Consider the following 13,422-nt stretch of genomic DNA (forward strand, 5'->3'; position numbering starts at 1 on the left):
CTTTTTAGGAAGTCCATCCCAATTATCATGTGGTGCTGGGAGATACTGGCAATGATGATGGGGTGTCTCAGTTCCTTATTACCCAGTTTCAATTTAAGCCAGGCGGTACCCATGACTTGTAACGGGTCTCCACCTACACCAATCAATGAGCTGTCAAAACTTTTAAGTCTCGGCTTGGTGGGCATGACATTCGCCACTTTGTCAAAATGTTCCTGTGACATGATGGTTGCTTGGGATCCAGTGTCTATTAAGCCGACAATCGAAAGATCACTGGCATCCTGCACCTGCACCGTGGCATAATATCTCCCATCAGATTCAGTCAGCTCACACATGAAATTAGTGTGGTTGAAGATCTGTGGGCCCTTCAATAACCTATGACTAGCTCTTATCTCACCGCATGTGGTGGACACATCACCCTTATCCTCCCTGGTGGGATTCTTGGACTGTCTCAAGACAGAAGCACAACTAGAAGTTGGTGCTCCGTCTGGCTTGTCAATCCTGATGACTTCCGATGCCGCGACTATATTAGGGGCAATAGATGGACACTGAAAAGCAGGAGAATCATTAATAACCAACAAATGGTCCCCCTTTGCCTGAGAACTAACTTCTCCATTAGTAGGCGTGTCAGGGACGGGGCACACATCTCCTGTCATTTGACTCAGTGTCCTCCCCTGTTGGTTTAAGGCTTGGTTGCCTGTTAGTTCTGTGACCCTTGGTTGGTCACAGGAGCTGCTCCTAAAAAAGGATTGGATGGAAATTGAGTGACAAGCCTGTCCATTTGTTCAGCCATTTTGCTGACCTGTGCCTCTATTTGTCCAATACGCTCAGAGGAGTCATTCTGTTGATTCTCCCTTTTCCTATACTTGCGCTTGTATTTTGGACGAGACTGGTAATGAGACTCAGAGTCAGAACTACTGCTCTGATAACGACGCCATTGTTCTATCTGAGGTTTTGGGGTCTCCCTGTTATTAAAGGGAGCCTGGGGTACTGTATCCCCCCTTTGAGCCTGAGGGTGTTCTTGGCGTGGAGGAAATCTTTGGAAGTCGGAGTTTTTATTAAAATTGGGATTCTTATTGTAATTATGGGGCCTGTTGAAATTGGGGTTCCCATAAAAATTCCCATGTTGGTTTTGGCGAGGATAATAGAACCTCTGAGGATACCATTGCCTCCTTTGATTCTCATCACTGTACTGACCCTTACCATACTTTTTATTCTTCTCACTTCCACTACCGTAGTTCCCTGGCTTTTGTCTATCCTTTCTTACCCACTGGTTGTGGGGTGCAAAGTTATGGACCTCCTTCACTTGCTGGGTTTGAGGTACAAATCTAGGGGAACCATTGGTTTTACCCCCACGGACTACTTCCGCATATGATTTCTTCTCTGCCTGCAAATTTGGATTTGGAGGGGAAACGGTAGTGGCTGCTACTATCTTGGGGCTATTTTTAGGTTCTCTTTTTATCCCGCCCTCACTGGACTGTTGGATCGAGAATAAATAGTCGCTCTCTCTCACCAACCAATCAAGAGAGCGTCCTTTTCTGTAATCCTTTGCAAGTCCCAATTTGATGTAAGCAGGTAATGCTTCATAGAATAGTGTCTTGAATTCTGGCTGGTTAGGATTGGGATCCTTTTCAGCCAGGAAATAGGCATTTCTGAGGACAGCCAGAAATTCTGCAGGGCTTTGGTGAGGACCACACTTTAAATTGTAGGCCGCAGCCTTGGCAGAGGTTACCGTTTTATAAGGCCCAAATTCCATGTGGCACTTATGTTTAACCTCTCTCCAGGACTGATTGGAATAGGCCCTCAAGGTCTCAAAGAATTGCCGGTATTTCTCTTCAAACACCCATGGCAGCAATTCTATTTTGGTGTGGTCATCTCTAATGCCCAGAATCTCTAACGTCTGTTCATATGTTCTCATGTGTTCGGTGATCTCAAGGGACCCTTTCTTAGAAAACATAGGAACAGTGTCCTTCAGGAACTTAATAACCTTTGGGGTGTCATATCTCCTGAATGACCCCTGGGATTTCCCTTCCTGCCTATATGAAACCTCATATTTTTCTTCAGAGCGCTCTGGAGTGTATCTTGAAAGCCTAGGAGGTGACCTATATTCTGACCCTGACTCACTATCAGATACTTCGCTGTGATGCGGGTATCTCCGCTCATCAGCCTCTGGCTTGACTGGGTTGGTCCGTCTTTGGACCCCAGAATTTATTTGGGCCGTCAACCTTATAATCTGCTCCTCCAGAGTTTTCTGCTCAGATTTTATCAAGGTAAGTTCTGACTGGTCATGCTTATCCCCTGGGTGAACTTTAATTTTGACAGGAGATAACCTCTCTGATCTGAAGTACTCCACCTCATCTTTTAAGTCCTGATACTTCTTTTGAAGTTGTTTTAATTCCTGAAAGTTTCTTTCATATAGGTCCTGAGCACTTCGAAAGTCTCCGACCAATCTATCATAATGTTTCTCGGATTCGTCTAAACGAATACCGGCATGACCAAGCTTCCCTTTCAAAGACTCAATGTCCTGATTTTTGCTTTCTAACAAGAGGCGGGCCTCTGACAACTCTTCCCTTAGAGTCATGGTCCGCTGGGCAGCTCCAGCGGTCATGAACCATAACATGGGCCAAGCTTCTAGGAGAAGTCTGTCACGGCTTCTATCACTTTCTGCTCCAGCAAATGCTATTAAAAACCCAACAACCTGGCCCTTTTGGTTGAACAGGTCCTCAAAGGTACTCATGGCCTGCTCTTTCTCTTCATCCACAAATTCATTATTGCTATCCCCCAAATTCAATTTCTTGCGGAGATAATTTATTACTTCATTTTCAACATACTTCTGCCAAGCACCGGCAGCTTTCCGAGCTGGCTTCATAACTTCCTGCTCAATGCCTTGAGCCGCCAAATTTTCCTCGTTATGCTTGGAAGAGGTGGATCCGTGATTACTGGATGCCATTTTGATACAAAAGATATGTTTGACCAAGTGTACAAATATACAATCACCAGTGCGTTTTGTGTTATGGTACGATTTCTATGAATCTCAGCAGTGCCTCCAAATTTATGTTGTGGTGGTTTATGTAAGGATATTTTTATCTATAAAGGGCGTGTCCCTTTCCCTTAGATGAAATATTACAGTGCCTCCAGCCGTTAAAATACGGCAAATATTTAGTAAACCAATAATTTGGACACTTTGATAATTTGATCACCACTTATTATTATACCTTGAATTCTTTTAGCCAATATGATTTCGTACCATACACACAAAATTTGCCTTATAATAGATAAATATAAAAATTTATTTATGTACAAAAATTATATATATATTAACACAAAACGCAAAAGACTGGTGATAAATGAACATTGGTACACACAATCAAAAATATATCCTACCAATGTGAGACACAATAATAAGGTCTCTAACTAATTACATCAATCACAAATTTTTAATGATATGATTTTTCTTAAATTTATTAATAATTAATAATTTCGAATATCTCAAAGGTTATATTCTTACAAGCCGTGGCCATAGGATTGCAAGAAGGAAGCCCTTGATATATGATACTCTGGTTATTAATATTCAATAAATTATGAAATATGAAAAATTTATAATATGGCAATAAACAATTTTTAACAGTAACACAGTATCTTTCTACATAGATCTAACTACTCAATATTGTTATGATACACTGAGGTAATTTTATGATTCCACACAACAGAGAACATAATTAATACAAAAATCAAATAAATATCTCACCACACACGGAATTCAGACTAGGCAACTCTCCCGTGGATTTAGCTGGCAGTGGAACGCCTTTAGACTGATATATAGGGCAAGTGATAGATTCAGTAGGGGAGAATGTAGGAAGTTATCAGATTAGAGGTTTAAAGTTTTAGGAAGTTTGAAAAGATGGAAGAGTAGTTATTCAGCAGATCTTTTTCAGATGTCAGGTCTTTCCATGAGGTTTTTATGAGGGATCTTTCTTTTCCTTAAAGCACATGGGCTTTTATATCCACTAGTCCATTGTTCTAAGATACCTTCCCACCAGGCTTCCTGATTGGCTAGTTGAGAAATGTGTGTACATAAGCTATTTCTCACCTGCCCGCCAGGTGGCGGTCATGTATCACAGAACAATGTGAGTATTTGAGATGACTCATACCTTGGGTGGAATCTTCAGGTAATTTCAGGAATAAAATATAGGGCTCTATCCAGATATAGCAGTGATACCTATATTATTCTAAATAGGGACCATGGAATATAGGTGTATATTCGGTTATTCCTCCTTGAAGTACCATCCTGTTTGTTTCCTGATAAGACATGTAACTAATGCTAGTCTATAATACATCTTACTTCCCATCATCTCAATACTCAAATTAGTGATATATAGTTCCCATTACTGAGTATTTAGTGGTGTTTAAAATCTATAACATCTTATTTATGATATGTTTTTGTAGTATATTTTTGTCATGATATACAGTGAACTTTTAAACTTAAATGTCCTGAATTTCACCCCTTTGTTTCAGAATCAACATTTTCTCTGTGTAGGAAAAAAAACTCTCTGTTTGCATGGCCCTTGTATTGGACTCATGGTAAACAATTGTTAATGCTTTCACCCTTGGTGAACAATAGTATATGGTAATAGTTTCAGAGGTCTGTTAGTTCATCACACTCTACAGGTTTTGGTTAAGCTTTCAACCAGTTGAGTTCCCGTCTCATTCTTGTTGAAATGTTTAAAAGTCAAAGTCCTATCTGGCTATGTGTTTGACTTTTCTGTATGTGCATTCTTCTCAACCTCCATATACAAATAGTCCTTGTTGACAGTTCAAACAGGCTTATTGTCTTGGAAAAGACTCACTTCCCCCATTCTCCATTTCTTAACTAGAATCATTGATGGTTCAACCAAGAAAAAATTAACTCTTAGCATCCGGCTATACTGAGCTGTTTGCCACATAATATTATGTCTTGATAAAAGTCATATTTTTGAGACGTGATTCAAAAGTCCACAACAATTCAGATGTGGGTCAAGTCCACCCAAAGACATGCCTTTCTTCAGCCGTACACACCACCACTGTGAACATGTAGGACAGCCCATTGCGTCTTTGAGGCTAGAAAGCCTTTCCATTGGAGAAGAAAAGCCCCAAGACTGGGCCAGAGCTTTTTCTAAGTACCTTTGACTTGGGGTTGACTTGTCAAAATCAATGTCAGTGCCTATTAATCTACCTTGCGACTTTGCCGGATGGACCCACTCCCCATTCACATCCGTAGGAGATCTTTAGAGGGGCTCCACATTGGCCTGATGTGAGACTCTGCAAAGTCAATAGGAGCTGCCTGAAACAGAGAGGAACCGATCTTTTCCCATGAAAGCCTTCTATAAGCAGAATGTGGAAAGTGGCCGTGGAGCGGCAGGCGAGGTTGCCTCCCAGCCAAAGAATTTCCTGAAGTTTTTGTCCCGTAGGACCGGTAGCATATTACATCCTCCTATTTTTGCTGGGTCTTCCAGCCTGGAGCAGAGTGGCACAGCGGAAGCGTGCTGGGCCCATAACCCAGAGGTCGATGGATCGAAACCATCCTCTGCTAAGTTGACCTTTTTCTCTGGCAATCTCTCTTTCTTTGCTTAGGCAAAGGGCTTTCTTTCACCCAGAAAATGCTTTGATTAATCGGGGAGCACACCGCAGACAGCCCGGCAACAAACCCAGCCCTCAATGCGCCAAGTCCCCTACACGTGCTGTCTTTCAGCTCTTTGCTTTCACTTGTCTAATCTGTCCATCCTAAGACAAAACTCATACAATATTCCAACAGTCTGAACTGTGGAATTCATTGATCTATTCATAGATTTCTTGAGGGAGATTGTTGATAAATATTTCTGTCCCAAACAGAGGATCTTCTCCAACCCAGTCTGCACGAGGGCCACCATATTTCCTCTGACCATTGACCTGTACCGGGTTAATATGACATCTTTCCATCCACTCCGCAAGGGAAGATTTATTGTCTTTATACAGAGTTGTAATCCAAGCCTCGCTCTCAGCGTTCATCGCGTTGTTGTCCATCATTGGAGAATGATCTGCTCTCTCCATGGGCCCTAATCAGTGGGAAGAAGGCTAGCCCCTAGTTCCCTCCAAAAGCCCTGTTCTGGTTGGGTCTGTGACACTTCTGTGTCAAGGAAGTGGGACGTGATTGTGGTGATAAAACCAGTGGAAACCTCTCAGCTTCTACATGGCACTTGCACTTTTTGCACTAATGGAATATTGTCTCTTGGCCATGGAAGGCTGGCCGTGCTTTGGGTAATAGATTGCTTTGGTCCAACACTGCCTTGCGCGACTTCTGGCAGGCAAAGCAAGCACTTTATGCTTTGTGTTAGTCCTTCTGTGTCAATTTATGGGCTGAATCCACATCTGCCCGAGAGTGTCAACGCCATGGCACATGTTACGAGGATGACTCCTGCTTGGCCTTTTGACTAGAGAGGCGAGGCTTTTCCCACAGCGCTCAGTGCCGAGCCTGAAGAAAAAAAAAATCCAAAGCAGGTCACCCCACGTGAGGGCTTTCCTTTGGAGGATGCGGGCATTGATCCCGCTACCTCTCGCATGCTAAGCGAGCGCTCTACCACTTGAGCTAATCCCCCTTGGCTCCGGTGCTTTCTTTGCGCTCTCGTTGATCACTGCTCTCTTATGTGCTACGCGGCATAAAGTCCACCATCTGTTTTGTGTAACTGTGTTTCATTCAGCACAGCACAATGCAGCATCCCAGTGCTATATACCACCTGCCAGCAATCAACTCCTTCACTGCCACCAACAATTGCCTCTCTCACTAGCACTGTTGCCAGAGATGCAATCTTCAAGCGCAAAGGATTAAAAATCACCTTTTTACCCCGTACGCTGCTTATTGACATGACACATTAGGTCTACATTCCACAGACTCAAAGCATAGATATATTTCCTCATTTTTTACTACTTGCAGCTTCACATTTAAATGCTGTATATACATCTAAGATCACCCAGAATGCAATCTGGAAACCAACCATCAGATGGCATCAGAACACCTACCACGTTAGATAGCTATATCTCCAGGCACCTCCCCGTGTCAGCATTGATGGGTTAGGCTGTGGCCGCTAGACACCAAGACAGCCTCCATTTTCCCAATTTCAAAGGTTTTCACTCTTCCTCCACAGAGGTCCCTTTATTCTTTCCTGAGACTTTGGACAGCAGAATCCCTTGGGAAGAAGCTCCTTCTTCAGCCAGTAGCGAGGGTTCTGGTGTTATCCATGGAACCCTTGGTGGCAGAGTGGCACCTCCAAGCATGTCCGTGGGCGACTAACAACCATTTCCTTCGGTATGGCCCCATGGCTTTCCATGATGTCATTTGAAGGAGGTGGTTTCAAAAAGGCTCACACCGACTAGCAGGTTCTAGACAATACACATGAGCCTTGACACCTTCCAAGGTACTGGATATCTGGGGGCGGCGGGATACTGAGCTACCTGTGAGGCGATAGCTGGATAGAAAGTGAGCATAATTGCATTGGCCGGGAATCGAACCCGGGCCTCCCGCGTGGCAGGCGAGAATTCTACCACTGAACCACCAATGCTCTTTGGCAGGACACATGTGGCTTCCCTGGCCTGACAGGTGCTAAAAGGTGCTGCTTTAGGCCATGGTAACCATCTCTGTGAATACATTCAGATGTGGGTCAAGTCCACCCAAAGACATGCCTTTCTTCAGCCGTACACACCACCACTGTGAACATGTAGGACTTTGAGGCTAGAAAGCCTTTCCATTGGAGAAGAAAAGCCCCAAGACTGGGCCAGAGCTTTTTCTAAGTACCTTTGACTTGGGGTTGACTTGTCAAAATCAATGTCAGTGCCTATTAATCTACCTTGCGACTTTGCCGGATGGACCCACTCCCCATTCACATCCGTAGGAGATCTTTAGAGGGGCTCCACATTGGCCTGATGTGAGACTCTGCAAAGTCAATAGGAGCTGCCTGAAACAGAGAGGAACCGATCTTTTCCCATGAAAGCCTTCTATAAGCAGAATGTGGAAAGTGGCCGTGGAGCGGCAGGCGAGGTTGCCTCCCAGCCAAAGAATTTCCTGAAGTTTTTGTCCCGTAGGACCGGTAGCATATTACATCCTCCTATTTTTGCTGGGTCTTCCGGCCTGGAGCAGAGTGGCGCAGCGGAAGCGTGCTGGGCCCATAACCCAGAGGTCGATGGATCGAAACCATCCTCTGCTAAGTTGACCTTTTTCTCTGGCAATCTCTCTTTCTTTGCTTAGGCAAAGGGCTTTCTTTCACCCAGAAAATGCTTTGATTAATCGGGGAGCACACCGCAGACAGCCCGGCAACAAACCCAGCCCTCAATGCGCCAAGTCCCCTACACGTGCTGTCTTTCAGCTCTTTGCTTTCACTTGTCTAATCTGTCCATCCTAAGACAAAACTCATACAATATTCCAACAGTCTGAACTGTGGAATTCATTGATCTATTCATAGATTTCTTGAGGGAGATTGTTGATAAATATTTCTGTCCCAAACAGAGGATCTTCTCCAACCCAGTCTGCACGAGGGCCACCATATTTCCTCTGACCATTGACCTGTACCGGGTTAATATGACATCTTTCCATCCACTCCGCAAGGGAAGATTTATTGTCTTTATACAGAGTTGTAATCCAAGCCTCGCTCTCAGCGTTCATCGCGTTGTTGTCCATCATTGGAGAATGATCTGCTCTCTCCATGGGCCCTAATCAGTGGGAAGAAGGCTAGCCCCTAGTTCCCTCCAAAAGCCCTGTTCTGGTTGGGTCTGTGACACTTCTGTGTCAAGGAAGTGGGACGTGATTGTGGTGATAAAACCAGTGGAAACCTCTCAGCTTCTACATGGCACTTGCACTTTTTGCACTAATGGAATATTGTCTCTTGGCCATGGAAGGCTGGCCGTGCTTTGGGTAATAGATTGCTTTGGTCCAACACTGCCTTGCGCGACTTCTGGCAGGCAAAGCAAGCACTTTATGCTTTGTGTTAGTCCTTCTGTGTCAATTTATGGGCTGAAGCCACATCTGCCCGAGAGTGTCAACGCCATGGCACATGTTACGAGGATGACTCCTGCTTGGCCTTTTGACTAGAGAGGCGAGGCTTTTCCCACAGCGCTCAGTGCCGAGCCTGAAGAAAAAAAAAATCCAAAGCAGGTCACCCCACGTGAGGGCTTTCCTTTGGAGGATGCGGGCATTGATCCTGCTACCTCTCGCATGCTAAGCGAGCGCTCTACCACTTGAGCTAATCCCCCTTGGCTCCGGTGCTTTCTTTGCGCTCTCGTTGATCACTGCTCTCTTATGTGCTACGCGGCATAAAGTCCACCATCTGTTTTGTGTAACTGTGTTTCATTCAGCACAGCACAATGCAGCATCCCAGTGCTATATACCACCTGCCAGCAATCAACTCCTTCACTGCCACCAACAATTGCCTCTCTCACTAGCACTGTTGCCAGAGATGCAATCTTCAAGCGCAAAGGATTAAAAATCACCTTTTTACCCCGTACGCTGCTTATTGACATGACACATTAGGTCTACATTCCACAGACTCAAAGCATAGATATATTTCCTCATTTTTTACTACTTGCAGCTTCACATTTAAATGCTGTATATACATCTAAGATCACCCAGAATGCAATCTGGAAACCAACCATCAGATGGCATCAGAACACCTACCACGTTAGATAGCTATATCTCCAGGCACCTCCCCGTGTCAGCATTGATGGGTTAGGCTGTGGCCGCTAGACACCAAGACAGCCTCCATTTTCCCAATTTCAAAGGTTTTCACTCTTCCTCCACAGAGGTCCCTTTTTTCTTTCCTGAGACTTTGGACAGCAGAATCCCTTGGGAAGAAGCTCCTTCTCCAGCCAGTAGTGAGGGTTCTGGTGTTATCCATGGAACCCTTGGTGGCAGAGTGGCACCTCCAAGCATGTCCGTGGGCGACTAACAACCATTTCCTTCGGTATGGCCCCATGGCTTTCCATGATGTCATTTGAAGGAGGTGGTTTCAAAAAGGCTCACACCGACTAGCAGGTTCTAGACCAGGGGTGGGCAAACTTTTTGACTTGAGGGCCGCAATGGGTTCATATATTGGACCCGGGGGCCGGACCAAGAGTAGATGAATGATGTGTATGTGTCATCCATAGTAAGTATAGTAATATTCCCCCATAGTAAGCATAGTAATTAATCCCCCATAGTAATTAATCCCCCATATAGTAATTCATCCCCCATATAGTAATTCATCCCCCATAGTAATTCATCCCCCATATAGTAATTCATCCCCCATAGTAATTCATCCCCCATATAGTAATTCATCCCCCATATAGTAATTCATCCCCCATATAGTAATTCGTCCCCCATATAGTAATTCGTCCCCCATATAGTAATTCGTCCCCCATAGTAATTCATCCCCCCTATAGTAATTCATCCCCCATATAGTAATTCATCCCCCATAGTAATTCATCCCCCACATAGTAATTCATCCCCCACATAGTAATTCATCCCCCATATTAATTCATCCCCCATATTAATTCATCCCCCATATAGTAATTCATCCCCCATATAGTAAGTCCCCCATATAGTAATTCATTCCCCATATAGTAAGTCCTCCATATAGTAATTCATTCCCCATATAGTAAGTCCCCCATATAGTAATTCATCCCCCATATAGTAAGTCCCCCATATAGTAATTCATTCCCCATATAGTAAGTCCTCCATATAGTAATTCATTCCCCATATAGTAAGTCCCCCATATAGTAATTCATTCCCCATATAGTAAGTCCTCCATATAGTAATTCATTCCCCATATAGTAAGTCCCCCATATAGTAAGTCCCCCATATAGTAATTCATTCCCCATATAGTAAGTCCTCCATATAGTAATTCATTCCCCATATAGTAAGTCCCCCATATAGTAAGTCCCCCATATAGTAATTCATCCCCCATATAGTAAGTCCCCCCCCTGTGTCAATTCACTTACCTTTGGTCCGCGCGTTCCTCTCGTATTCCCGCGCCGTTCTGGTCTTCAGGGAGGACTGTGAGAGGAGTTCGTCACGCTGCCCCGCCTACATCCTGGCTGCCCCGCCTACATCCTGACAGCTGCAGAGTCCTGACGTCCGAGAGGAGGGAGGGGGGCGGCCATCCGAGAGGGGGGGCGGCCATCCGAGAGGAGAGGAGGGGAGAGGAGGAGAGGAGGGAGGGGAGAGGAGGAGAGGAGGGAGGGGAGCGGGCGCCCGGCACACAGGAGAGCCGCATCTAAATTTGTAAAGAGCCGCGGCTTGCCGACCACTGGCCTTGCGGGAGCCTAGCTCCGCGGGCCGGATTAAAAGGTCCGCCGGGCCGTATACGGCCCGCGGGCCGTAGTTTGCCCATTGCTGTTCTAGACAATACACATGAGCCTTGACACCTTCCAAGGTACTGGATATCTGGGGGCGGTGGGATACTGAGCTACCTGTGAGGCGATAGCTGGATAGAAAGTGAGCATAATTGCATTGGCCGGGAATCGAACCCGGGCCTCCCGCGTGGCAGGCGAGAATTCTACCACTGAACCACCAATGCTCTTTGGCAGGACACATGTGGCTTCCCTGGCCTGACAGGTGCTAAAAGGTGCTGCTTTAGGCCATGGTAACCATCTCTGTGAATACATTCAGATGTGGGTCAAGTCCACCCAAAGACATGCCTTTCTTCAGCCGTACACACCACCACTGTGAACATGTAGGACAGCCCATTGCGTCTTTGAGGCTAGAAAGCCTTTCCATTGGAGAAGCAAAGCCCCAAGACTGGGCCAGAGCTTTTTCTAAGTACCTTTGACTTGGGGTTGACTTGTCAAAATCAATGTCAGTGCCTATTAATCTACCTTGCGACTTTGCCGGATGGACCCACTCCCCATTCACATCCGTAGGAGATCTTTAGAGGGGCTCCACATTGGCCTGATGTGAGACTCTGCAAAGTCAATAGGAGCTGCCTGAAACAGAGAGGAACCGATCTTTTCCCATGAAAGCCTTCTATAAGCAGAATGTGGAAAGTGGCCGTGGAGCGGCAGGCGAGGTTGCCTCCCAGCCAAAGAATTTCCTGAAGTTTTTGTCCCGTAGGACCGGTAGCATATTACATCCTCCTATTTTTGCTGGGTCTTCCAGCCTGGAGCAGAGTGGCGCAGCGGAAGCGTGCTGGGCCCATAACCCAAAGGTCAATGGATCAAAACCATCCTCTGCTAAGTTGACCTTTTTCTCTGGCAATCTCTCTTTCTTTGCTTAGGCAAAGGGCTTTCTTTCACCCAGAAAATGCTTTGATTAATCGGGGAGCACACCGCAGACAGCCCGGCAACAAACCCAGCCCTCAATGCGCCAAGTCCCCTACACGTGCTGTCTTTCAGCTCTTTGCTTTCACTTGTCTAATCTGTCCATCCTAAGACAAAACTCATACAATATTCCAACAGTCTGAACTGTGGAATTCATTGATCTATTCATAGATTTCTTGAGGGAGATTGTTGATAAATATTTCTGTCCCAAACAGAGGATCTTCTCCAACCCAGTCTGCACGAGGGCCACCATATTTCCTCTGACCATTGACCTGTACCGGGTTAATATGACATCTTTCCATCCACTCCGCAAGGGAAGATTTATTGTCTTTATACAGAGTTGTAATCCAAGCCTCGCTCTCAGCGTTCATCGCGTTGTTGTCCATCATTGGAGAATGATCTGCTCTCTCCATGGGCCCTAATCAGTGGGCAGAAGGCTAGCCCCTAGTTCCCTCCAAAAGCCCTGTTCTGGTTGGGTCTGTGACACTTCTGTGTCAAGGAAGTGGGACGTGATTGTGGTGATAAAACCAGTGGAAACCTCTCAGCTTCTACATGGCACTTGCACTTTTTGCACTAATGGAATATTGTCTCTTGGCCATGGAAGGCTGGCCGTGCTTTGGGTAATAGATTGCTTTGGTCCAACACTGCCTTGCGCGACTTCTGGCAGGCAAAGCAAGCACTTTATGCTTTGTGTTAGTCCTTCTGTGTCAATTTATGGGCTGAAGCCACATCTGCCCGAGAGTGTCAACGCCATGGCACATGTTACGAGGATGACTCCTGCTTGGCCTTTTGACTAGAGAGGCGAGGCTTTTCCCACAGCGCTCAGTGCCGAGCCTGAAGAAAAAAAAAATCCAAAGCAGGTCACCCCACGTGAGGGCTTTCCTTTGGAGGATGCGGGGATTGATCCCGCTACCTCTCGCATGCTAAGCGAGCGCTCTACCACTTGAGCTAATCCCCCATCGCTGTGGTGCTTTCTTTGCGCTCTCGTTGATCACTGCTCTCTTATGTGCTACACGGCATAAAGTCCACCATCTGTTTTGTGTAACTGTGTTTCATTCAGCACAGCACAATGCAGCATCCCAGTGCTATATACCACCTGCCAGCAATCAACTCCTTCACTGCCACCAACAA

The 13,422-nt window shown here is 45.6% G+C and overlaps 4 non-coding genes across 4 annotated transcripts; all 4 read right to left on the bottom strand.

Annotated features, from left to right (window-relative positions):
- Nucleotides 1-6,535: 6,535 nt before the first annotated feature.
- On the bottom strand, nucleotides 6,536-6,608 carry TRNAA-AGC (transfer RNA alanine (anticodon AGC)). The gene has a single exon. It is a non-coding gene; the product is annotated as a tRNA-Ala (tRNA).
- Nucleotides 6,609-7,497: 889 nt separating this feature from the next.
- TRNAG-GCC (transfer RNA glycine (anticodon GCC)) lies at nucleotides 7,498-7,568 on the bottom strand. The gene has a single exon. It is a non-coding gene; the product is annotated as a tRNA-Gly (tRNA).
- A 3,913-nt stretch (nucleotides 7,569-11,481) lies between these two features.
- Nucleotides 11,482-11,552, bottom strand: TRNAG-GCC (transfer RNA glycine (anticodon GCC)). Its single transcript has one exon. It is a non-coding gene; the product is annotated as a tRNA-Gly (tRNA).
- A 1,624-nt stretch (nucleotides 11,553-13,176) lies between these two features.
- TRNAA-AGC (transfer RNA alanine (anticodon AGC)) lies at nucleotides 13,177-13,249 on the bottom strand. The gene has a single exon. It is a non-coding gene; the product is annotated as a tRNA-Ala (tRNA).
- Between the last annotated feature and the right edge of the window lie 173 nt (nucleotides 13,250-13,422).

Source organism: Staurois parvus, unplaced genomic scaffold (genome assembly GCF_062004578.1).
Source record: "Staurois parvus isolate SC_StPar_1 unplaced genomic scaffold, SC_StPar_1.0 ptg002404l, whole genome shotgun sequence".
NCBI classification, from domain to species: domain Eukaryota; kingdom Metazoa; phylum Chordata; class Amphibia; order Anura; family Ranidae; genus Staurois; species Staurois parvus.